This window comes from Diadema antillarum, unplaced genomic scaffold (assembly GCF_040938485.1).
Source record: "Diadema antillarum isolate AM-2024a unplaced genomic scaffold, OU_Dant_1.0 scf00000010, whole genome shotgun sequence".
In the NCBI taxonomy this organism is placed as follows: domain Eukaryota; kingdom Metazoa; phylum Echinodermata; class Echinoidea; order Diadematoida; family Diadematidae; genus Diadema; species Diadema antillarum.
Window position 1 is genome coordinate 405,686 of NW_027270899.1, and position 27,425 is coordinate 433,110.

Genomic DNA, 27,425 nt, shown 5'->3' on the forward strand with positions numbered 1-27,425 from the left:
GATCAACGTGTGTGTTTATTGCCGAGCTTCGGTCTTGTTAGGGCCTTCATCAGGGCTGTAATATATATATATATATATATATATATATATATATATATATATATATTCATTTATTCATTTATTCATTTCTAATCTTTTGTCAGGGTAGCCCATTTACCAATAAATAGTGGTCTTCCATGGAGCCCTGAATGATATTGATGAACATTATTATGTACATTAAATAGCAAAACGTATAGAAGATAACATATATATATATATATATATATATATATCGTATATACCTATATATGTAACGTAAGAAAAAGCAAAATCATGCGAAAATAGAACAAACACAAAAGGATCAAATACCAAAATACTCTTTGGAACAAGCAAGAAAACTTTGTGAAATACCACCTACATCATTATTTCCGAGAAATGATATTAATTATGAACCTACACATGCACATTAAGTTCGCAAAGACACAATGTGATAAGGTAAACACGACAAACGAAATAAATCGTGCACATAAACTTGCGCATTGATTGGGAATAAAAGTCTGTATATTAAGATGCGTATATTCATTGATTCTTCTGTTTTTCTTTTGAAATTGTTCCCCAATAGTCTGTTCCCATGTCGTAGAGAGCTAGAAACACTTTTTCTGAATAATAATGTAGATAAGATGTAGGTGGGGCGGTTAAGGTCTTGAGGTGACGAGATATGCCAGACAACGGAAATGCTATAGCTACAGGCTATAGGATGTCTGTGTGAAGGTCGCTGTAGATGAATTCGTAATGGGTATACGATCTAATGTGCACCATTGTTTAATTGAGCGGGGTCTTTCCATTTGCTCTCCTACTTCCGATTTGCTCTGTGTATACCAGTGCAAGTGTGGGTGTGGGTGTGTTTGCGAACATGTGCTTTGATTTGTCAAAGCTACCCCAACCCCCCCCCCCCTCCCCGTTCTGCAAGCTTGGTAATATTGTGATGTCATAAACATTTCTTAAATGTCGTCACATCGTAGGCAGGTGATGACGTCATCAAAATGAGGAAGCGGAAGAATCCCAGTACTCCTTACTAACAACTTCGTTTCTGTGCCGAAGCTGTTGCTATGGAAACGTGCACGCCGAAATCGCACGCTTGCTGTTGACTGGCCTAGTGAGGGTTCCATCTATGTCACGCCACAGAAGGGACTAGAAACTCGTAGAATAAAGGAGACATTCACATAATGAAGTGAATTGTTATTCATAATCTATTGCCAATGAAGAGGATAATTATGTCCATTTAGGCCTACATGATTTATGTAGGGCCTAAATAATCTACGTGCACGCGCATTGTCTATGTGTGTATGAATGTCACGGTATAGCAAATATCCACTCAATTTGAATATGCATACGCACACACATGCAAAATATTTAAATATCTATATCTATATATATCTGTAACAAACATGCTGAGATTTCACGTATTGGCTCCACGAAGAAAATTTGAGTCGAATAAGCTCATGCTTTATTGGCCAAAAATGCATTACCAGTTTGTTTCTTCATTATATATATTATATGTATGTATATATATATATATATATATATATATATATATATATATATATAAAATTATATTACATTACACTTTTTACATTTTTATTACATGTATGTATATACATTCCACAGCGCCATGAGTATCTTTTTAGGTGGAATGAGCGCTTTACAAGGGTATTATCTCTCTATTATTATTATCATCATTGTTATTATAATTATCATCATCATCGTTATCATTATTATTACATGTGTGTGTGTGTGTGTGGATTAAAATTCATTAAAGCAACGTCTTTCATGGAGTTTCTTTAATTACTATTATTGTGAACCAATGTCTTCTTAGGCTTCGAGCAGAAACCTTTCATGCTGTATACATGAGTTGAGTTGAGTTTATTAACAACATACATGTGAATATGATAACATGATAACATGAAATTCCATAGGGTAAGATACAATAACATGAAAATTCTTATGAGAATACGATGGTTTTGTACAAGGTTCTTACTGCTATGCAAGCATATGTTTCACATACTTATAGTTATCTTACATAAGAATACATGTGGTATAATAGATTTAGTTTCGTTGTGATACATTTATCACTGAAAAGGCAAAGAGAATGAATAAGTATGTAATATAGACATATATGCATAGACAAAGGTTCTGGGGAAAAAATAGAAAAACAGAAGATAATGTTGTTAAAGGGGGAACCAAGAGTTAGCACAAGTGCTAGTCGAGAATGGTTCTCCCACTATAGCTTCATCTATATTTAAGATGCTTATTGCAAGGTCTACTCTTTTAAAGTAACTGTACTATAGAAGTACATTAAACTAAACACATTCTAAAAAATATTCTTTTCATCACTAAACTTCATTTAACAAGTGATTTTTTAGTTTTCTTCGAAATGAAGATCTTGTTCTTTCCTCTTGAATATTTTTGGGCAAACTATTCCAAAACTTTGACTTGACAAAAGATATAGAAAATGTTCCATGTGTCGTTTTACATTTCGGGAGTCTAAGAATGGAATGATCTTTGCCTCTAGTCCTGTATGCATGATTCATTGGCTCATAATATTGCGTTACAGAATGTGGTAAATGTCCCTTTATCATATACAAAGGTTGACACTTGTTATGTGGGTGTTATGTGGCGTTCCATATTATGTGGCATTCCATACTCTGAAGCAAGATGGATGCGGACGTGTGACCAACGGGATGGTGATCGTTTTCCTACAATAAACGACGTTCATATCTGGAGATGGTTGTATTATATATACAAGTTTCGTTCTTATGTGTTCGAGAAGTGGTCGGACCCGTAACAACACTGCAAGCTTATGCAGGACAAAAACATCTAACACTCCTTGACTGGTGAATAATGGCCTAAAACTTGTTCTTAAGGGGGAAATGTAATTGCTCTCACGGCCATTTTTTTGTGTTAAAAATATACAATTTAAGTGGCTTCTGTAGGTACTTCCCCATACTTCAATTCCATAAAGTATATGTGATTTTATAAAGAATTTATATAAAAGCATGAGCATGTTAACTTAAAAAATTAAGCTGATTTCGCGCCTAATGCATTTGTTGATACATTTAATCTGATCCTTCCACATCAAGGTCTCATCAATTTGGATTCCTACAAAAGATGCTACATGTACTCTTTCTATAACCGTTTCAGAGACTGTTAACACACCTTTAATTGCAATTGGTTGTCTTGGTCCTTTAATAATGATATAATTTGTTTTCTTCAAGTTAATAGTTAATTTATTCACAATACACCATTTCTGTACCTCATTCATTTTTCCATTTACGTCATTCATATCAATTTCTTTTGTACCTTTGGGAAAGTATGAAAAATGTTTGAATCGTCAGCGAATAGTCTGAACTGAAAATAGTTAGATGAGCTAGGTAAATCATTGATGTATAATAGGAACAGTGTGGGTCCCAGCACTGATCCTTGTGGTACTCCACATGTGATCGTTCTACTACTGGATATTTCATTCTTGTAGCACAATACCTGCGATCGGTTTGAGAGGTAATTTTGGAACCACTGCAACACAATGCCTCTTATGCCATTATATTCTAATTTCGCTGAAAGGATGCGATGATTGATTGTGTCAAACGCCTTTTTGAAATCTATAAATATACCAAGGGTTATTTCACCTTTATCATTTGAGTGTATTAATATATTAACCAAATTAATTAATGATAATTTTGTACTGCATTTCTTACGAAATCCATACTGGTGTCTGTACAAAATTTTAGTGGACTCTAAAAAGTCCATTAGACGACCATTGACTAATTTCTCGAAAACTTTTGCAATTACTGGCAGAACTGAAATAGGTCTGTAATTACGTGGGTCATCTTTCGAACCTTTCTTGAACAAAGGCGTCACTTTTGCAATCTTAAGTGCATCTGGGAATTGGCCCATTTCTAATGACAAATTGAAGATATAAGTCAATGGGGAAACAATATATGGTGCTGCGTCCTTGATCAATCTTATTGACAAATTATCATAACCACGAGACTTTGTAGCATCAAGAGCATATACAATATCCATAATTTCTTCTTCTCTTATAGGTTACCAAGCCAAAGACTTTGTATTTCTGGCACCCAAATAATCTTGAAAACAACTATTAGGAGGCCCATTTGGTATTCGTTCTGCCAAATTTGACCCAACAGTGACAAAGTAGTTATTGAGTTCTTGGCTAATTCATTTTCAGAAGATACAACTTTATCAATTCCACGTTGAGTAATAGTTAACTCTTCTATATCCAAATGCTTATTCTTACCCTTTCAAGCAATTAACCCATCAATGGTATCCCAGGCCTTTGTCATGTCACTTTTGTTACGATTAAAAGAATTGCAATAATACAATCTTTTTGCATTTTTGATAACTGTTACCAAAGTGTTTCGATACCTTTTATACTTGTTTCCGTATTCGTCACTAAAATTTGATGACCTGTAGTTTTTGTATAAGTTGTGCTTCTTCTTGATGGATTTCAGAATCGCTGATGAGATCCAAGGTTTCTTAGGGCTGTTCTTTTTCTTGGATACATTATATTCTATTGTAGGTGCATGCTTATCACATATTTTCTCAAACATATCATGAAAAACTTTATAAGCTGTGTTTACATCTTCGTATCTAGATACATGTGCCCATTCAATTTTCCCTAGATCCTCGTGAAATGACTGGGCATTAAATGACTTGGATCGGGCAAATTTCCGCACAAACGCATTCGTATTTCTATTCCCGTTTTCAAAAATGACAAAAATTGGAAAAATGATCTGACACATTTGTCTCAATGACACCTGAATGAATGGTATGACTATACACCTTTAATAGTATAAATATGATCAATAACAGACGACGTAGAATCTGTCACCCATATGGGTGACGAGATAATCTATTGCACTCCTGTAGTCTCTACCATACTCAGATAATCATATACCTTTTGATTATTCGTTTGAGATATATCTATATTGAAATCACCAAGAAGTACAATGCCTGTTTTTCCAACATTAAGCTCCTCTAAAACATTAAGCAAGCTATTTCGAAATTGTTCAACATCAGTATTTGGTTTTCTATAAATCATTCCTATCACAGTTTTATCAAAACAATTCTGATTTATCCTCAACCACAGGCTTTCCGTGTGTTCAACATAATAATTCAGTGTAACATAATTCAGCATCTTATGAATATAAGCTCCTACTACTCCACCCCTCTCCTTTCCCTGGCGGCAATTGACCTCCAAAACATAATCCTGTAATGGTAATGTGTTAACATTACATGTACTAACGTTCCAAACTTCAGAAAGTGCAATAATATCAAATTTGAATTTAAGGCTGTGATCATACAATAATTGCAGTCCACTTACATTCCTATTTAAAGACCTAACATTGACATGAGTGATATTAAGAGAGTTCTCATTCATTTCATTTATTTTATTATCAAAATCACTGGGACATAATTTGCATTCATGAACTTCCAAAATATTGACTTCATTTTCTATCATTACTGATTGGGTTGGAGTTTATCTTAAATTGGGATTAACAAGGTCACAGGCTATACCATAAAGTGAAGTTTGAAGTCACTATAGGAAACATCATCAAAACCCAGATCAAACAGATCATCCGGGTTCTTGATGATCTTTGTCTCTCCGCTTGTTAGTTTTCAAGACACGTTCCCATACTTGCTTGTTGTTGATTTGACATTTGGGGCCGTCTTTACCTTCATGAGGATGGAATACCGCATTGCCGTCAAGTCTGCATTGATGTATACCCCCTTCATGTTGTTCACACATACATAATATATATACATATTCGTCTTGCGTTAACGCGTTAAAATTCGAGATGTGTCAGATGATGATCAAACGTGCTAATAAAACTGTTGAACTGTTAACTTTTAACTTTGAATTGTTAACTTTGAAATAGAATTAAAATGTCCGCAATTGTTGAGGCTTCCATGTGCAAGGTCTTGAGTAGCAAAGTAAACCGATTATGAAGATGAGAAGGAAAACAAAAATAGGCCGAGGGCCTTGTGGCTGTCTTAGCTCGTAGATGTAGGCCTATCGGGCTTTCTTTAGGACCCCCAAAAGTTACCTCTGGTGAAAAGGAAGAGTTCCATTACTGTCATGAACAAGTAAGAGTGGATATCGCGTTGAGATCATTTTCTTTGCGAGGCGAAATGTTGTCACGATGTTATTGTCTGAATCATTGTTGTCTGTCTGTGTGTGTATGTGTGTGTATGTGTGTGTGTGTGTGTGCGTGTGTGTGTGTGTGTGCGTGCGTGTGTGTGTGTGTGTGTGTGTGTGTGTGTGTTTGTGTGTGTGTGTGTGTTGAGAGACGGAGAGGGAGGGGGCAGGGCTTGTGTTATTGATACGTACATTGTACCTAAATGCCTACTAGTATATACTGTAGTTTAAGTTGGGACGGCGGCAGGTAAGTGGTGAGCGATGGTTCTATTTATGTGCCTCTTTTACTATTTTCTGAGTTCTGCGTCGTGGCTGCGCTCCTTATCTTCTCTCCGGCGGCAACCTTTTTAGAAGATGAGACAAATTGAATGGAATGCGAAAATGGATGAATAATATCAAATCCGTCAATAGAATAGAAAGACAGAAAAAAAAGCTGGCAGACAGAGAAAAAAATCAGACAGATATAAACAGAAAGAGAGAGAGAGAGAGAGAGAGAGAGTGGAAGAAAGGAAGAAGGAACGCAATCGTTGTTAAAGGACAAGTCCACCTTCACATACATGTGAATCAAGTGAATGCAGCAATATTAGTAGAACACATCTGTGAAAATTTGGAGAAAATTGGCCAATCCATTCAAAAGTTATGCATTTTTGAAGTATCTGCGCAGTCACTGCTGGATCAGAAGACTAACAACAGGATATGATATCACATGCGTAGAATGATATAAGGAAAATATGAAGAGAATTTCATAATCTTTTTTAATTTTAAAAAAAAAGCACATTTCCTCGACTTGTCAGTGACGTATGTTAAGGGTAACATTATTCTGCCTACCTTCTGAAAGAGGCAAGTCAAGCGTTTATCTTTGGATTATAGCGTTTTATTATGCAAGAAAAGTGAAAATATGTTGAAATTTCTTTATATTTTCTTTAAATCGTTGTACGGTGACATCACCACCTGCAGTAGTTTTCTCATCCAACAGTGACTGAGCAAAAACTTCAAAAAGAAAATCATAACTTTTGAATGGATTGTCCGATTTTCCCCAAACTTTCACTGATGTGCTCCTACGAATATTGCTGCATTCACTCAATCCACATGTCTATGAAGGTGCACTTATGCTTTAAGTTATTTTGATGATGTTCTTTCATGTAGGAAACATTGCTCTCTGTGATTAAAGAATGGTATCTGACGTCAGTACGGTCAGCATGATGATGACACCTCAGTCGAGCACTGGGTTTAATGCCGTTTTTTTCTATCCGGAATCATTTTCTTTTATCTCTCAAATCTATTCTCTTTCGTTATGCTGCTTTTTTTTCTCCTCAAGCCATGAAATTACCTCTTTCGTTCTCGACTCATGATGCCATTTCCCTGGCATAATTTTCCACTCGCTCAGGCAAGCACTAATAACCCTTTTTGATAGTCGGGAGTGAGATGCATCCCTGATACCAGAATCCCAACCATCTTACATCATCATCGTCATCATCATCATTATCTTCTTCTCACTCTCTCAATCGCTCTTTCAAGTTTCAAATCAGTGTGTACAATGGTCGATTGTTGTCTGTGGCTCTGCAGGAGCTACCTCCTCCCAGATTGTTATCACTATCATTTTTTTTTTGTTGTTGTGAGTAGCTGTCATTCTTAATGGTTCACGTCAGAGTGAAAATATCTGGTTTCCAGCAGAACATGATCGACACAAATCTAATGACGTACGTTTATATATCACGATAAAATTTAACCTTTTATTTCTGCTCATGCCGTTACATCGCCATGGTAACCACATCATAGCACAATCATCCGTCGTAGAAGAGTGAAATGTGCTTTGACCACCTGTAACTGAAGTAAAAAGAAATCCAAGAAATGCTGCATTTCTAACCCAAAGCAAGAGGTTTGAGCTACTCTCTTACATTTCGTCACTAAATTTCAGCCAAAGTTGAAATTCTATAGAAGAAGAAGAAGAAAAAAAAAAACATACAACCGAATAACAACCAGAACCAGACAAATTGCCCATTACTTTTATATCCATAATAAGTTCCCTTCTTTCCTTCTTTCCTTCGCCACTCACCGCGATTATAGAATGATTCTGGAAAAATTCCTTTGGGTACCAATTTGAATGCTAAAAAAAAGGTTTTAATGTCAAATGCCTCCGAATGTGATATTTTTATGTTTGCAACAACAATGTTTTCATCCCCACCCTCGCTTTCAATGTGTTTGTTTGTGTTGCTTTTGATCAAGGTCTGTTGTGGGTGGGGATCTCTTAATATCAAGTCATCAACTTAGCAAAGTTGTCTTAATTTCCATTCCTCGTTATTGCTGTATTATTGCCTTATTCCCATTTCCACGTCATGTAGTGTTTCCGGGGAAACTTATACGCCTAACTTAACATCTTTACGTGATATTATGTGGGTTTTCTTTTAGGTCGCAGCTCCCATTACCCTGTTTTCTGTATGATATTTGCGCTCAGGAAAAAAGAGAGGAAAAAACAAGCACGTTGTCGCCGTCTGAACCACATTTTATCAAAGATGAAGACACATAGAGTTTGCCCTTGGCACTCCCCCCCCCCCTTTTTTTTATTTCTGGATTGTATTGATCAGAAGAAGGAAGGCATTCTCATTTTCACAATTCTCAGTGTATAAACATTACAAGATCCATAATTATTTTCACATCATTGTAGAAATTAATAAATTCGTCTGATCCAATTTTTGCATGATAGTACATAACAACATGACATTGATGTGAACACATCCATACAACTTGAAGTCATACACTAAGGAACCAAAGGAAAAGAAAAGTGTCACCAATAAAGGTACGAAATTCACCAAAAAGCAAAATATCAAAAAAGAAACAAACACAGAAATTATACAAAAAGAGAAGAAAAGAACAGGAAAGTATACGTAGGCCTACACTGGCTCGTTAATGCATTCGGCAATCAATAACATTCATGTAAATCAGTATAAACCAACTCTAGGCTGAAAGTTGTGTAATCTCCCAGTCCCTCCGTCAAACCGAGGGGGTGAACTTACCACTGCACTCGCTATAGGGCAAGACAAAGCAGTCAGTCCATCAGCATAAATGAGGGAACGATAAACGCCGCCATAAGAAAGAAATAGAGAAAGAAATTGAGTAAGAGAGGGAGTGAGGGAGAAAGACAGAGATGACGAGAGAGACGGAGGATGAAGATGATGGAATGGGGGGGGGGGGGTTGACCCCATCCCTGCGGCTATTTCTGTGATTATACTCTTACCTATACTGCTTCATTTATGATTATGATAATGATAATAATGGAAATTATAGAAAAGCACTCTGAGAGCGCAGATTTCCGCCAAGCAGCAATCACATGCTGAAAATCGTCCAATCTCCCAATATCATAGAAACCTTTTGTTTCGTCATCAGCTTCCAGCTACGCAGCACCTCGCCCGAGCAGAACATGCACTTCGAAGAGCGCGTATGCAGATCTCGAAACGCGCAGCTTGAACTCTAAAGTTCATTGACCCTATCAGCAAAAAGATTTTTTTTTTTAAAATCCTTCAGAAAGCCATACAAAATTCCCGGTTCACTACAAAACTTTAATCATCTCTTCCTTGTATTGTTATCAACTTTTCCTGCAAGTTTCATCCAAATCCGTCCACAACTTTTTGAGCTATTTTGCGCACAGACATGCAAACAAACGCCGATGAAAACACAACCTCCTACCTTGGCGGAAGTAATAACAATGGGGGGGGGGGGTGGTCACACGTACACCAATTATTAGCGGGATACAAATCTCGAGATATGGAGCGCGATCGTCATCCCGCTATTTTGTATGTGTGAATAAGGCTACTGATAATGACTGTAATAGAGCACTCTGAGAGCGCAGACTTCCGCCAAGCAGCTTATTTCCACCATTGATTTCTTCTTCTTCTTCTTCTTCTTCTTCTTCTTCTTCTGATTATAAGTCTGCCTCCTTCAATAGGCTGAAGATTCTTGCAGACTGTGCTATTTACATGATAATACAGTTTATTTACCGATATTTATATTTACATTTTTTTTTTTTTTTTTGTTCTCCACATGAGATCAGTGATTTCCACTGATATGTATGCATGCTGAAAAATCGCCCAATTTCCTAATATAGAAGCCTTATATTAAATGGGTTAGTCAAATACCGGTTAGTGATTGGCTAAACACAGTCACGTGATGGAGGCACATTGGTTTATGTTCGCCCATGGGCAGAACATTTTTGTAATGTTCTCCCATGGGAAAACATTTTCACGTGACAAATTACAAACGATACCAAACGATTGAACGATCAAATTTTTCACGCAATCGATAGGATAGATTTGCCTATTCCATACAATGTGAAAAAGCAGACGACCGATTATCGTAATGCGTACGAAAGTGTGATAATTTGACTAACCCATATAATATAACAGATGATGACTTTTTTTTTGTCGGGAACATGTACCAAACGTTCCACCCTCAGGGTTTGAAATGCTATTTCGGGAGGCTATAAGTCCCTCAACTTCGTCTCGGGACTTATAACCTCCCTCAATAGCATTTCTAACCCTTCGGGTGGAACATTCGATATGTTCCCTCCCCCGCCAGTCATCATCTATATAACGTTACGTCATCAGCTTCCAGCCGTGAGGCGTCTTGCCCGAAAAAAAAACAAACAAACAAAAAAACACGCACTTTAGTGCGCGTATGCAAACCTCAAAAATGCGCAGATTGAACTCCCACGTTCATCGACCCGGCCCGCCTACCTGCCAAAATATCAAAAATACTTCATAAAATCCATACAAATTCCCCGACCAGTACCAAAATTTTATCCTCTGTTCCCTGTGTCATTTTCAACCTTTCCTAAGTTTCCTAAGTTTCATCCAAATCCGTTGACAACTTTTGGAGTTATTTTGCACACAGGCAAACAAACGCCGATGAAAACATAACCTCCTTCCTTGGCCGAGGTCATACTTGTAATAGCTAGAAAAGCACTCTGGGAGCGCAGATCTCCACCACTGATTTTGTTCTGCAGATGAGATCAGTGATTTCCACTCATACTCATATGCATGCTGAAATTAACCCGATTTTTGTTACATCACGAGAATTCCCGGATCAGTTCCAAAGATTTCATCATCTGCTCCGTGTGTCATTGTTGACTTATCCTACAAATTCAATCCAAATGCATTCACAGCTTTTTGAAGTTATTTTGCAAACAGACAAACCAACGCCGATGATCTGAACCTCCTTCCTTGGCGGAGGTAATAACAATAATGAATATGTAATAGACGCTGTTCACAACAAACATCAGAGCGCCTTGATACGTGTAAATGCGGTTTTTACACAACATTAAAAGATTCAATGTTTAAGACCACAGAATTACGCATAGAGTCAAAGATTTAGAATCGTACTTACAAATTCATGACTATTTACGGAGTGGATGATTTTAAAGTTGCTTTGTAAAATCTGATTTTTGAGGATTCTCTATAATTGACTGCGGTAGTGCATTCCATATTTTGGGAAACGTAAACATTTAGTAGAAGGGAGAAAAAAAAATTGAATCCTGGAACTACAAGATGTGTTTGATCATGACTACAACGGAGATTACGAACTGGTTTGTATGGAATAAACATGTCAATCATTGTAAATACTGTGGTGCAAGATTATTCATAATTTTGAAGACGCCTAAAAAAAATTCAAAGTCAATCCGACAATTGCCCACGGAGATAACATAATCTATTTTTTTGCAACTTTATACATCATGCAAAGTAATTGTATTTTGTTTTTGACTTTGTCTTCTTCAATGAACTTCTACGCCTTGATGAATGAGAGGGAGCTGAGAGGTTCAGATGAAAAGTGGAAATTCTGGTAGAGAAAAAACAAACAAGACCAGCTTCCACTCGCTCTCCATCTTCTTATAACAATCGAGAAGAGTGAAGTATACTCGGTAAACTGCATGTATAACCCTTATCAGTGCCATCTTTGCAACGCGAAGGTTGACCATATTCCTCTTACATTTCCTATAAACCTCTTCGGAAAACTTTGGTTTTTTCTCTATTTTGTGCATTGGACGGAGATTCCCCATGACGCAGAACGTACTTGTCTTACCATATCTCTTCATCAGTTATGCTTAATTTTCTGTTCTAAACTAAAGATGATTCTGATACCTCTAATGATCAGTGTTAGACAGGAACCTTCAACCATAAGACGTCAAAGTTGCAGAGGAATAACAATTCTCTTCTTAATCATTATTAATTACCAATGCAAGCAAATCCAGACAAATACATTTCCAACCTCTTGAACGTGACAGAAACAATCTTTGCATCCAGTTTACCTTTTGAGGTTGTAAAATACATATTTACATTTCAAGAAAAAAAAAGATCATACAACACATTTTCAACCTCTGTCTGCATAATTTTCCACCAACATTTCACGCCTTATTCTAGCAGGGCCACTCCAAATGAAATGTGTAAGTGAGTCTAAAACTGAGACTATGCTACAACATATACCAGCTGAGACAACGCGTCAGTCTTCACAATCTTGACACTCTTGATTCAGGGGAAAGTGATGAAGGAAAGCAATGGAATGAACTCGACTTTGACGTAGATGCCAAAAAAGACCACGACGGATGTCAATGACGCCGCAAGTCATGGGCGTTGACCTTATCAGATTTTTTTTGTTCAAAGGAAAGGTCGTTTATCTTGCTTTCCTCGGGAGCTCTTTTTTTATTCTTTTATGTTTTTGTCATCTCCGTTACTCAAGATAATTTTAATGATTTAACGGTGTTATAGAGATCATGACGACTATATGGCGATGATTCTAATCAGAACTTGAGAGATGATAACAATAATGGTCATAGGTAAAGTTAACAGTGCTGGAATACCACTTATCATAACAACAGTTCTTGACGAATATAATGTATGATCATGATATCATAGAATATGAAATATGTATTTTATCGTATAATTATGATATAAAATGATATGTTATATCATGTAATATGTATGTTTTATGGGATTCCGCATTCTGCATGCAAAAAAAAGCGATAAGCAAGAGAATTTTTCTTCAGTTTCATAAAATGATGAAAAAATGCACTTTATGTTATGTTGAAATGAAAAGAAACCTAAAATTGACATGAAATTGGTCATTCAGACTTTAAAATGACGGCTCACGTGTGGTGTATTGGTGACAGTATTTCATGGCTTGTTAGAGAGAAACAGTAAGTTCATAAATCAATCCCATTTGTCTCAATGAAGGTCCCGAAGTCGTCTAAGAATGCAATGACAATTCCATGAATGCTCTTCATTCTCGACCGCCACGCTCGTGGAGAAGGAGACCTGTCGCGTTGGACTCATTTCTGAATTTAACAGCTTTCGAGGACGATGCAAAGGATTGCCAAAGACGGGGTCATTAGATTTAACCTTTAGCTTCCCGGCATTTCTAAGAGCTCTAGATCTTCACTGTAGTATCATTGAAAAAGCCATCACGCTGTAAATCTTATTCATTTTACTGGGTGATGCAGTTGACAACATTTAAGAAGAAGATTACAAAAAAAAACAACAACAGAAAACCGAACTTTTCACGGTTTGTTTATAATTGTTTCTTTTTCTCTCCTCTTTTATTGATATCTCTATTGTAACAGATGGCACAATATTTAGCTCCTTTGGAAGGAACTGAAAATAATCTAGAAATGATTAATGTCTAGACTTGTGGACATCGATCACTCATAAAATGCCCTGGTAAACAGCTTTTATCATTCTGAATGTAAATCTCGCAACATTTTATACAAAATATCTCGCCATAATTTTGTAACGTATGAAGAAAAATCTTACATTATTACATGCTTCCTAAACAGATTAGACGTATGTCATCCAATCCTCGTAAATGATTTTCTTTATCACTTTGGTTCATTATATTGTTATCATCAGTCATTTCAGGCAGAGTTCTAAACACTGAAAAGGCAGTTTTATCCTTCTGCTCATCTGTCGAACAAGTATCAGTCTGAAACTAAAAGCGACTTTGAAGTCTACCTGACTGCATTGATAGGTCACAGTTGGGCATTTTTCCATGTTAAGGTACTGTGGTGACGGGGTGGAAAGTTCAGTTCCTCGTCAGCGTCAAGTGTTGACTGTGCTTGTTTTTAAAAAAAGAGAAGTAACAAACCGAAGAAGACAGAAAACATATCTCTTTGAAATACATGAAGACAATATTCGAAAAAGTTCATTGACACTGATGCAATAACTAGTCAACTATTGCAAAATGGTGACGAGTTGCGCACCACCGAAGTATCCGTTGGTGGTGAAGAAAGCCGATGATTTCTCTACCAAAAGATCCAAGGATTGTTGCTCATGGGATCTCGTCGTGTAGGGAGTCTCCAGTTGCTCCTTGCATCTTAAACATTGAGGATTCCTCCCGCATCATATCACGCGATTGAGATCCCCAACTCTCCGGCTGGCTCAGCATTGAACGGATTCACGAACGTTGATGAGTGTCGATAAAAATAGCCGGAAAGTGCAAGTCGTATTACCCTGTTAGGGTAAGGCTGAGATATCTTCGTCGCTTCGGTGTGGAACCTGTTAATAGATTGGGGCTTTCTTGGCGGCTAAAATTGCACTCCTATGATGAGCTAACCGGGGGGAGCTGATGTCTTCAGCACCGCGTTTTGCGTCCGAATTCCGAGGGAACAATCCATGTAGCAGCTGATTCGCGGCGCGGGTACCAGCGACTCGTGGGACACGGGACTTGCTGGCTGCGCGGAATGCTTCACATTTTCATAATTCATGCCAAACATGCGATGACTGGGTCCTTCAGTCAAGACCTTCTATTACTAAAGCCCGTCTTGCTAATCTCCGCAGCGTCTTCGGGAGGATGAAGACTCATAAAAAAGACAGACTGATCATATGCTGATAGACAGACAGACAGACAAACAGCTAAATAGTTAGTTGGGTAAAGATAAAGTGAGAGAGCAAGCCAGAAAGAGACAGAGAGACATTTAAAAGAAATAAAGATAAATTAGCACAGAGGTACAGCAAAAGAGAAAAACAAATGGGGATTAGGAGGACATTTCAAGGAGGACAGGCATACTTGACATGACAAAATGGAAAAGAAGAGGGAAGATTAGCTGAAATATTTTTTACTGAGATTAAAAAGATATATATAATGAAACATAATATGGCATGACACATTTTGAAACAAAAACACTCATCATCAAGACAACTGCGTGCCCTGAAACAGATAGCAAAAGACGCAATACATCAACACGATAATATTATCTTCATGATGATAAAATACACTTTTTAGTCCTGTTGAATTAGAAAAAAAAATAGAAGACATTTACGACACTTCCAAGAAATATAATAGGACTGCTGATTAGTGAGGTTATGCTAATACTCTGAGGATAGGACGGTACACTTCGAAAAGAAGATACGGATGAAGAATGGGTAATAAGCAAACACACACACACACACATACACGCACACCGACGTGAACACACACCACACACACACGCACACACACACAGAGCACAATGAAACTGAGTATTAAAGGTTAAAAAGTGTGCTTGAATACGTTTGGTATTTTTAAATACTATCTGAGCCCATCGATGCCAATGGGGGGGGGGGGATTGGAGGACCTTAATCATTATTATGATATGAACTTTAAAAACGTTACTATGTCAATGTTTCTTGATAGTTTGTTAAAACCTGACGTCCCTACTGATTTCATGTTCTCTCATTTTTATGACACTTTAATTGCTCTGTTTGTTTGACTTTGCTTCTTTAATTGAAGTCAACTTTAAACCTAAGTGGATTTTTTTCCCCTGCGAAACGGGGGTACTCCACCTTTCTTATTCCAACTAACCTCTGGGATACAAAAACAAAATAACAAAGAAAAAATACCAAAGACAGAGTAACAACAATGTCCCTCACAACTCGAAAACAATTAATCAGCAAAGTCTAGGAAAGCACTTGGACGATGAGAGCTATATAGGAGAGTCTTGTTTTCTGCAACAGTGTGGCGTTTTTAATTGCAAAGAGATGATTAGTAGCTCCCATAAAACATTTACACTGAAGTCGACCGTGCCCAAATTGTCACTTCCAGTGCTGAAGTAGGATGGATATTCAAACATAGGTATTTCCTTCCAAAATAAAGAGGGGGGGGGGGTGGGAGAGGATGATGATATCGATTTTTTTTCCCCTTAGGTGGGGGGAGGGGGAGTCACATGTGCGTAATTTCAGCGCAACCTTTCATGCAATGGAAAAAGTTGACAACAAAATCATGACTAAGGAACAACCAGCAGTAACAATGAAAACAGAAGGAAAATATAAAGTGATGCATTTTCCTCTATCCGTTTGACCATTGGTTAGCTTTTGTATTGATGAAGCCCACAATGACGCGTTTGTAGAAGTCAAAGAACAATATCTTTCTATCACAAGTAAGGTACCACTTTATGGCTATTGAATATGCACGCGACATCTCACTGTAGTCCGGACATGCCGGGGGCGTTTCGGCACCTTGCCCTTTTAATCTCACCCGATTTACATTACAAATTTCATTTCTTAATGCAGTGCATTCGAAAAAATAAAAATTGGTTCAATAAACCGACGTCGTTTCATACATATTATATATATATATATATATATATATATATATATATATACTCCTAGATGGGTCATTTGGAAGACATTTCCATTTGTTTTATATGCAAATTTTAAAATACATGTTCAATGGCAATTTACGCAATGGAGACACGAAAATTGTCTCCTTAATGACCAGTTGTCTCCCTAATGAAGACACTTCCCCCCAATATGTCTCCCTAAGGTGCCAACTAGGGATATATATATATATATATATATATATATACATACATGTATATATATATATGTATCTTTTTGAGAACTAATCATTGCTTTGAATCTAGTTTCGAAAATGTAATAAAGTTCGTTAATCTGAGACTAAAAAAAAAAAAAAAAAGATGGGCTGAGTAACTAACCTTCGGAAAAACGAACCGTAACCGTTAACAATACTTAACGCCGCGCGGCGCGCCGGCAGAAGATAATGCGCAATCAACGTTCGTGAAAATGAATTCAGATAAACAATGAAGTGGGGAAAGAAGAAATCCAAGTGCTCATGGATACGTGTTTCTCCCTTGCATGTTGTGCTATTCAATAAGCGTTTTAATGCACGTAACCACACGTTACCATGAAGAAGAGTAACGAGGCTAAGTGATTGGTGTTGGTAAGCTCGGAAGTGGACGCGAATTCTGATACAAAGTATGATAAATAAGGTCAATGTCCATTTACTTAATCGGAAGTTTAGCTTTTAAGTCGCAATAGATGCCAAACAGCGAGTGGCGGAATTTGCCGAATTAAACGCAATTTACAACCCAATAAAACACCCACGCCCCGCTGGGGGATTCAAATTTGAATGCAATTAGTAGATGTATCGTTACAGGTGAAGAGATCTTTGCTTTACCATGCAGTATTGGCGGTCAGAATTACTTTTGTAGTTCGATATTGCTCAGATTCAAGATCTCCTGAAGTGACTACCATATAAAAGCAAAGTCATTTGACTACAGAAACTTTCGTGGGTCCTTTATTTGCAAAGTTAAAGTTAGAAGCGGTTTATACGATGCTTCTTAGAGCTGTCTGGGATTCGCTTCAAGCAAGAAACGTCCCTGTAACAAATCATGTTGTTGATATTACTTCCATGGTTTTGTGGGGGCGCTGTGGCATAGTGGATACGACTCCCGACTCCCAAACGGGAGGACCCGAGTTCCATTCCCGCCCAGTGCTTGCGTCCTTGGACAAGACGTTTTTACCCACAATGTCCCTCTCCACCCAGGTGTATAAATGGGCACCTGGCAACGCTTATAGGGTAATAACAATGAAAGAGCCCTCTGGTAGAGCAGTGGCAACACTGAAGAGGCTACCCTGGATAACGAAGACATTATTATTATTATTATGTGCGGAATTTTAGAATCCTATGCCAAAATCCCCATTACACTTTTATATACATTTTGCAGTGTGCTACTCAATTCCTAATTCCTAAATCAAATGCTGTCTTTTAACGTTACAGAAGGTCTATGTAAAAATCACCAAGTTATGGGACGATTAGAAAGCCCACGAAAACGTGGTATTGAATAGGAAGTTAACAAATTTGATCGAAAAACTCATATTCATGATCGATCAAACAGCGTATCCTCAAAGAGGAAACATTTAACGACCTTCAGTCACATTCTTCCTATTATTATTGTTATTATTATTATTATCATTATTATCATTATTATCATTATCATTATGTATCATTTATTTTGCGTTTCCTCGGACGGCGATACGATGACTACCTACATGTGTAAGGACAAAATGCATGATGCATATACGGCTTCAAAATAAGAGAAATTGAGCAACTGTTTTCATGCAGGTTTTGTATACAGCGGAAAACATAAAAAAGTAAAACATATTGTCACCATATCATATAAATGAATGAAAAAAAATCAATGGGCCGTCAATATGAGCAGAACTTGACTGAATGACGACCTGCACGAGAGAACGAAAAGGAGAAAATTTGTGATATAAACGTAACCGACTTGCAAACCCCTTGTTTTTTAATTCAATTTGTTGTCACACTTTTAAAAGAATTGTTTGTCGTCGATGACGTTTCTTACAGTAGCAAAAACTGATAAACCCTGTTAAAAAACAAAACAACTCATTAAACTTTTAGAAGATATACAATCCGACCAACAAAGATGAGTTATATCTGCTTTATTGGTGAAAAATTTGGTGATGTTCGTTATCAAGAAATGTTGTTAATCAGAAAATGAAACAAGGTTAATTATTTCGAAGGTTTTTTAATCCGAAACACACAAATCCTTTATACCTATATATTCGTTGGTTGGAAAAGTAAACAGGGTTCGTTAATCCAAACATTTTGTAGCGTCATTCTGAAGATTCGCTAGCCCGAAAATGAAATACAATTCGTTAATCCGACAGAGTAAAAAAAAAAAAATGAGGACCTTGTTTCTTCTTCGGATTAACGAATCTTCGGAATAACGACTTATTCTTCCTTTTTCGGATTAACGATACTTCGTAATAATGAACCTTATTTGATGTTCGGGTTACTCTAGACAAACCTTAAAAAACCCTTATTTCATTTCGGAAGAACAAACCTACGGCACAACCAACCTTCCGAATAACTAAAGTTTGGAATAACGATCTGTAACCGTGAATATTTCACCATGAATTCAACCATCCACTAATTACATACCTACACGCACACACATGCACGCAAACGCGCAAAGGCATACACAAAACAAGATAACGTTGTTTATGGCGAAATGAAAGAATAGCACACAAAAAAAGGAAGAAAATGATATGAAAACAATTTACTGCAACCTCATTGCAAGCAATTTGAAAAAACTGTTCATGTTAAAGGTACTGTTTACCATTGAGAGCAGTGATTTAAAAAAAAATGTTCGAGTTGTGACATTTGATGCATAAGTGTAAGTTAGTTGTATCAAAAAATCCTACCATATAGAATTGTTTGCATAAAGCCTATGATATAATGGATACATCACCATTTTTCTCAGTAAAGCATAACTGTAGACGGTTTATTCTAGAAATAATTTCATTATTACTATTGTTCACATTTTGTATATTCAACATTGATTATACTGATGAACAATTTTACATTGGTTGTTTCTATTCCTAACTCACATTTTTAAACTATTTTGAAGCACTAAAGCCGGGTTTTTGTTTCATCTGCAAATGGTAAATTATGCCTTTAAACTACTTCTGCCATTGTTTTTGTGTCGTTGCATATATATATATATATATATATATATATATATATATATTGTACGGTTGAATGACTTAAACTTTTCATTACATTTCATGACAATAAGCACCATTAGTTTGTGTCATTCTATGAGATGAATTTTTTAAGGAAAAAAAATCCATCTGCTTCTACCTCACTTAATGAAGCAGAAGGCAAGTGTCGCCTCCTTATCAGTGGGCAAATGGTGGCTTTGTAATACCCTCTTAAGCCTAGATGAAAATATGACATTTTGGTAACCTTTCCGCGAGGATGGCATGGTGGAAGAATGGTCTCAATTCATAAGCAAACAAGATTCCCCTCCCCTCCTCTCTCTCTCTCTCTTTTTTCTGTTTGGATACATCAGCAAATGTCAAAGAGTGTCCTAGTTGAGTTTACAGTGGTTTAGGGAGCAAAATATCAGGGATGAATATCATCACTACCTACTCATTCCACTGATTATTTCTTGAACTGGCTGCTGCTGCTGTTTGGTTTTTTTTTTTTTTCTTCAGCGGCGCCAGTGTTTCCCATTCGCGGAGATTGGTCCATCAAGCAGAAATCCATCCGACTAGATCACAACATTGTTGCTTCCATCCTACATATAACCTACAATGTAAAATTTAAGAGAGATAATTTCAAGATCCCTATGGAACGTTCCAAATTGATTTTGAGAAGTGTGCTGTAAAATGCATAGAAACCGTTTGATAACGTGATCAAAGAAGTGTTACATAGTTTACAATACTGAGTAGATGATCCCATGACACTTGCATATAATACCAAGAATACATAGGCCCTATACGCACAAACCATCAAGAAACACCATTTACACACAATCACACACACACACACACACACACATACACACACACCATACACACTATATCACACTCACCATCGTATAGATCGTATAATATTTGTTGAGACCTAACTTCATTTTTCTAACATTTTAGATGAGATAATGAGAAACCTGCAATGAAATGTGAAAGAGCATGTAATTTCAAGAGAAATTCAAAGTTTATTAGATGAAACTTGGTTTTGAAATGGCTGAGATATCCAAAACAGAGCGATCATAATAAAAGGTAGGACCCACCTTTATTACGAGCGCTTTGTTTAACTTTGTTTTTGGATGTCTCGACCATTCCAAACCCGATTTCCATCAAACAAAATTTGAATTCCTTTTAGAATGGTATGCTCATTACTATTTCATAAGTGGTTTCTTGCTATCTCTCAAAAAGTTAAAAGCCTAATCCTCATCTCTACCAATGCTATACCATCCCTTTAACGGGAAGAGGATATAAAAGGTAACAGACCTATGTGTCTGTGATAACAATTATAGTCACGCAGCTTATAATCATTGAGTGGCATTACTTCAAGTCTTTGTTTAAGACGAACAAACAAGAACTTCTGATCATCATCAGAAAGATCATTACAAAATTTGTCTCTGATGAATGCAACTGTTTTCTGAGCTAAAAATGTTCGAGTACGTGGAAGGTGACTTTTTTTTCTACTATTATTCTTATCATTTTTCTTCCCTTATTATCATTGTTATCATTATTATTATCATTATTATTATTATCATCATCATCATTTTGCGTTGGGTAAGCATGGATTACATGATTTTGCTGAAATATCTGCGTAAGCAAGTCTAATAATAATGTAAGGATTGCGTGTTTCTGTATTTGAAAATTTTCTCAATTTTTTTTTAACATCTTGAACATTTCCCCGAAAAGGAAGGATACGGTAATTAAGACACGAGAAAAGAATCGTGGAGTCAAAACTTTTCAAGATGTGATTGGAAAGAAAAAAAAGTGTTGAGTTTGTTTAGAATTCCAGCATTTCCTCACTCCTCATAGCAACTTACATTGATAATCTATGTGAAATTTCCACACTAAGTCATATTCAACAATATAAAGGCCTAACAATTTTAATGATTCTACATAATGTAACGATCATTGATCGTTTTCAGGGCAGGTGAATAACAGAGTTACTAGATAGCAAGTAATTGTTTTTGTTTACATGAAGAGAGAACTTATTTTCCTGAATCCATATTTGTACTGACTTTGATTCTCTGTTCACTTTATCTAAAAGGGCTATGAGGTTTCAATGTGAAAAGAAAATACAGGAGTTATCGGCAAACAGAAGAAAGGACTAAGACGTCTGATGAATGCTTGAAATCATTTTATATATAAAATTGATAAAAGCGGTCCCACGAGAAATTTTGAGGGACCCCGCAAGATAATGTTTCATACACACTATAGGATTATTGTTATCGATACTAACAAACTGTTTCCTGTTGGTTAAATAGCTCTTGAACTAATATAAAGCCTTTCCACGTAGTGCAACACAATGCGATAGTTTGTATAACAATATCATGAGTGATAGTGTCAAAGGCCTTAAATAGGTCCATGAGTATACCAATGGTATGCGACGAGTCATTAATATCATGAACTACTTTAAGATAAAAGCAAGCAAGGCATGGGGTTGTAGTATATTTTTCTTGAATCCAAATTGAGAATCACAGAAAATATCAAATTCAATTTATAACTTGATTATACAAGAGTAAATATTTTATGATTTTGGAAGTAGTGGACGGTGGACGATAAGTACTTCATCTTCTTTATTACGGTTTTATGAGTTGGAACAATTTTAGAAATTTTCATTTGATCAGGCACTTTGCTGTTAATAAGTGGCATATTATTGATCTTTGCAAATCTAAATGTTCAGTAGACAATCAATGTCAAATAATCTCTAACTGTTTGGATACCGAAGTTGAACTTTTAAATTATCATAATATCTTACTGCAGATAGCCAGAAAGAAAGAAGCATGATCATATAGCTACACGGCGTGATTCATTAATGTTAGGGCCCAGTGATATTTACATTATTAACTAAAAAAACCAGCGACAATACATGTGAGTTTAATTTTTAGAAATGAATTGCGACATCTTTATCAGCATTTCAATGCAGTATTATTTCCCCTCTACCATTTGCATTGTTTCCATTGTGTTTGGAGGTTATCAAAGATTGATATGAAGAATAGATCGTACTGATGAAATCTGGAATTCTGAATAAGCCAAGTCACGATAGGTGAAAAAAGATAATGTCAAACAGTAAAAAACAAGCAATCAAGCTTTGGAGAGCTACAATCTTTGACAAGCTTGAAAAGTAGCAATCAAAAGTTTTGAAATATGAAAAAATGCAATAATCAAAATAACTTGATATTTTTCTTGGTAATTTTCCCACTAAAAATGAAATGTCATTTCCAGTTTGGCAACTACATTCACGTTCTTTATTTCATTGTGCTGGCGTTTAGACAGTCCTAGAAAACACTGCGAATCAAGCGTAATTACATAATAAGTAGGGATACTTGTTAAAAGTGACGAAATATTGCTTGGGGCATTCCAATAACCTCAGTCCAATGCAATTTTCATATAATTATGTCGTGACACACTCAATGTTTTTAGGGGACACGCTTTACTTAAAAACTGTTTCGTTGTTTGGTTTAAAGAATAGAAACTATATGTTTCCATGGTTAGGATTCGTCTGTTGAAACGTTGCGTAATTTGCAACGAGAAACAAGACGCATGTCTATTATTGTTTGTTCGAATTTCGTCCACATTGTCAGCGAATTAAAGTGGTTCTTTGCAAGATTTTAGCAGGCCTCTTGCGCCGTGATCTTTCAGCCGTTTTTTCCTATCAGAATTTGCGACAAAACAACAACAACAATAACAACAACATGTTTTGCTCAGTAAACACACCATCCTTCTCCCTTTGGAGGAGGTAGCGATGGACCTGCCTCTAGTGCTAGATGTTCGGTAACAGTATAGAGCTCTCACTTCCAGTTTGCATCATACTATGACGTCACGGGCATCTTCTGTTGGTAATTGATACACAATGCTAACAGCACCCGACACACTCCTAAAAGTGCAAGAGATATTCATCTTTGGTAGAACGGCATTAAACGTTGCTCTGTCGGAAGCGACAAGAGCGAGAGAGAGAGAAAAAAAATAAAAAGAATAACGTTATGGTCAACACGTAAACGCGAAGAGTGAATTTGAAAAGAAGTGATATTAAACTATCGTGTCCAAGACTAACGCCTACAATTCTTCCAAATGTATTTTATGTTGCGAGCTCTTTAGATCGGAATTGAATGTATTATCACTATTTTCTTGGTTGCTTAATTGTTGTGCAAGTGAAATTTATTTTGTGAATGCGCAATTCGTCATGGGGAAACACGTGTGTAACAAACTTCGTAATCCCTAATAAGAATTTACGTGTCTACACTGAATTTTAAAGAATCGATATTCTAGGTAGATCTTGTGGATTTAGCACCTCTTGGAACAATAATTTTCGCATGGTGATTTACAACAAGTAAAAGTTGTTTTAGTGACTAATTTCTGTGACTTTGTGATATTTTCCGGGATGATTTGTTATCTCTATACACTCTCCTTTTGTTTTCTCCATCTCTTCAAAGAATGTATGTATTCACAGAAATGGGGTGGATTTCTTACAATTCAGCTTTCCAGTGATTAATTGATTTTGTTTTACTTTATTTCCGAAGCCCTACAATCAATTTAAAGAGTAGATGCAGTCAAGGATGGAAGCGATAGACTGGGCGCGCAAAAACACACACAAACAAACTGACCAAAATGAATATAGTATATATATATATATATATATATATATATATATATATATAGAGAGAGAGAGAGAGAGAGAGAGAGATAGAGAGAGTATGTGTATGTTATAAAATGTCAATACTTTCACTCATTTAAAAAGAAAATCTTGTGTTGGTGGTTTTCACCTCATAGGGTAACTTTAATCAATAAGTTTGCACCTCATTTATTCTCATGACAGATTTTTATTAATTCATTTATTTTGTTGTTTGTTTGTTGCTAGATTTTCAGCGGTTTCGATATACCATTTTTGGTATCAAAAAAGAATTAACTGCTGATCAAAAATGTTAAATACTTCAGAAGTATCAAAATTACAGTATACAGTAGTTGAAGCACGTTGTAGATTTTAAATTGTATGGAACTTTTGATATTCACATTTCTCTATCCGAATTATGTGATTTGGCAGACTAATTGATTCTCGGCAGTAGTGTATGTGCGGCTTTATCAGAGGAACGTTACTGTATAGGTCACACACAAACACGTATGCATATATATATATATATATATATATATATATATATATATATATACGTACATAGACAGAAACATGGAAGAGAGAGAGAGAGAGATAAGGACACACATATGTCATATCTGATCCTAATTAAAATGTACTTTTGTTTCTTGCATGACTCATACCGAATTAGAGTTAATGGGGTCGATAACGTAAATCGGGGGCGGCTGATACACTGAAATAATCCTCACGTAGAGAACGCAAACGGGAGAACTTTCCCGAAATATCGAGTAAGAGTCAAAAGGTCTGACTCCCCGATGTCAGCCAAGATGCACCTTCCTCTATTTCTGTCCTCAGTGATCAAGATAGGAGAGTATTGTCATCGACTGTCCCTCCCCCTTTCATTGCATACTTCGTCAGCTGAACTTTGCAAACACTTCTCCTCCCTTCTCGCATTATTATACAAGTCGCGTCTTTTTTGACACCTCAGCTTTCCCCCGCCACCTCACCCATCTCTCTCTCTCTCCCCCTCCGGCCTCGGGCGGGGTTTATAAAATGTGAACAAAAATCTTTCATCAAAATCTCGTACTCTTATGGAGTAGCGAGTTTTGCTGGTTCCGTGCAACTGCGTTTTCGGAGAACACTACCGTACAGCCACCTTCCCCCGCCGTTTCGTGCCGTCAATGAGGGCACATGTCTATGACTGCGTATCCCCCAAACTCAGATCAATTACAGTTCATTCTTGCTGCTATGCAGACAACAAACTTTACACATCGCCAGCAACTTCCGGGTTCTGAATTTATCTCAAAGGGGAAATGCCGAAGCCACGTAAGCGCACGGGGGTACGTGCCCAGACAGGCACCCTCTTTCATCCACGACAAACTACAGATTCCTCACCCTTCTTCTTTCCCCGTTATTAAAAAAAAATCAAATTAATCTCGTATGTTCCTGACTTCCCGATTTTTGGCTTTTCGAGATTATCTTTTTCCCATAAGATAACCATACATCTGTAAACCATTTCTATATTTGAAGAAGCAGCGAAGTTCCTCCTCATTCTTTATTTCTTTTCATTTAGTCATGTCCGAAAGTGAAAACTTGTCAGTGTCTTGGAACTTAACACGTTATGCTCCTCATAGCTAAAGTGAAAATATAGGTAGAAACGTAAAATCTCGGGGAAAAAATAATCATGAAGTTATGTGTGGCACCCTGAAGTCTCATAAAGATGGCGTCTGCGGTCTTGTTTACGGAATACACATTCACTCTCATCAGAGAAAGAATATCAATGTCAAAGAACAGAATGGAAATAATTGAAACAACATGGTATTGGTAACAGATGACTTGATATCTTACATACATCTGAAACATTGCGTGCCGATTTGGGACAATACCAACGGCATGCAATCAATGTAAGACGAATATATTACTGACATTACAGAATAATGCAGTACGCGTATGTTTAACATCTTGCTCACTCTGCACCACTGTTTAAAAATAAAGCAAAAATTGGGTTTTTTAACTTTCAGAATGTATTACATACATATGATTGGTGTATAGTTTCCTCCAATTACTATATCAGCACATGTCATGTAATAATGTTCATCTAGTCAAAGATAATTTGGTTTATTCAAAAGATCTCGCTTTACCTTTCCCATTGTTTGGAATTCCATATACTGTGACATACGCCCATGCACAATCATAATGGATATTCTTGACAATCTCTCTCAAAAAAATGTTCTCGCTTAAGTATCACCGATTGTTATCTCCCCCCGAGGTGTGTGATTTGATGCGTGTTCTATTTGTGGGCGAGTATAACCTGTTAATGTCTATGTTGTGTTAAGGGGATGGAACAGTTTCGGTTGAGAGGGGGCTTCTGGTTTCCAATGTTTTTGATAATGATTTTTTTTTTTAGATAATGAGAAACCTCTAACGAAATATAAAAAAAAATATTATTGTATTCTTAGAGGAATTAAAAGTTTATTTGATGAAAATTGATTTTGAAATGGCTGACATAAAAAAGCGATCCTAATAAAAAGTGGGACCCACCTTTTATCAGGATCGTTTTGTTTCACTTTGTTTCTTGGATATCTCAGCCATTTCAAAACCGATTATTATCAAATGAACTTCACGAGAGGTTTCTCATTGTTTTATCATGATTAAATCATCATCAAAAATGTTGGAAACCACAAGACCCCTCTCAACCGAAACTGTACCATCACTTTAACACGACATAGACACAACTAACAAGTTACACTCGCACACAAAACAGAACAAGCATCAAATCACACACTTCGGGAGGAGATAATAATCAGTGATATTTAAGCGAGAAAGA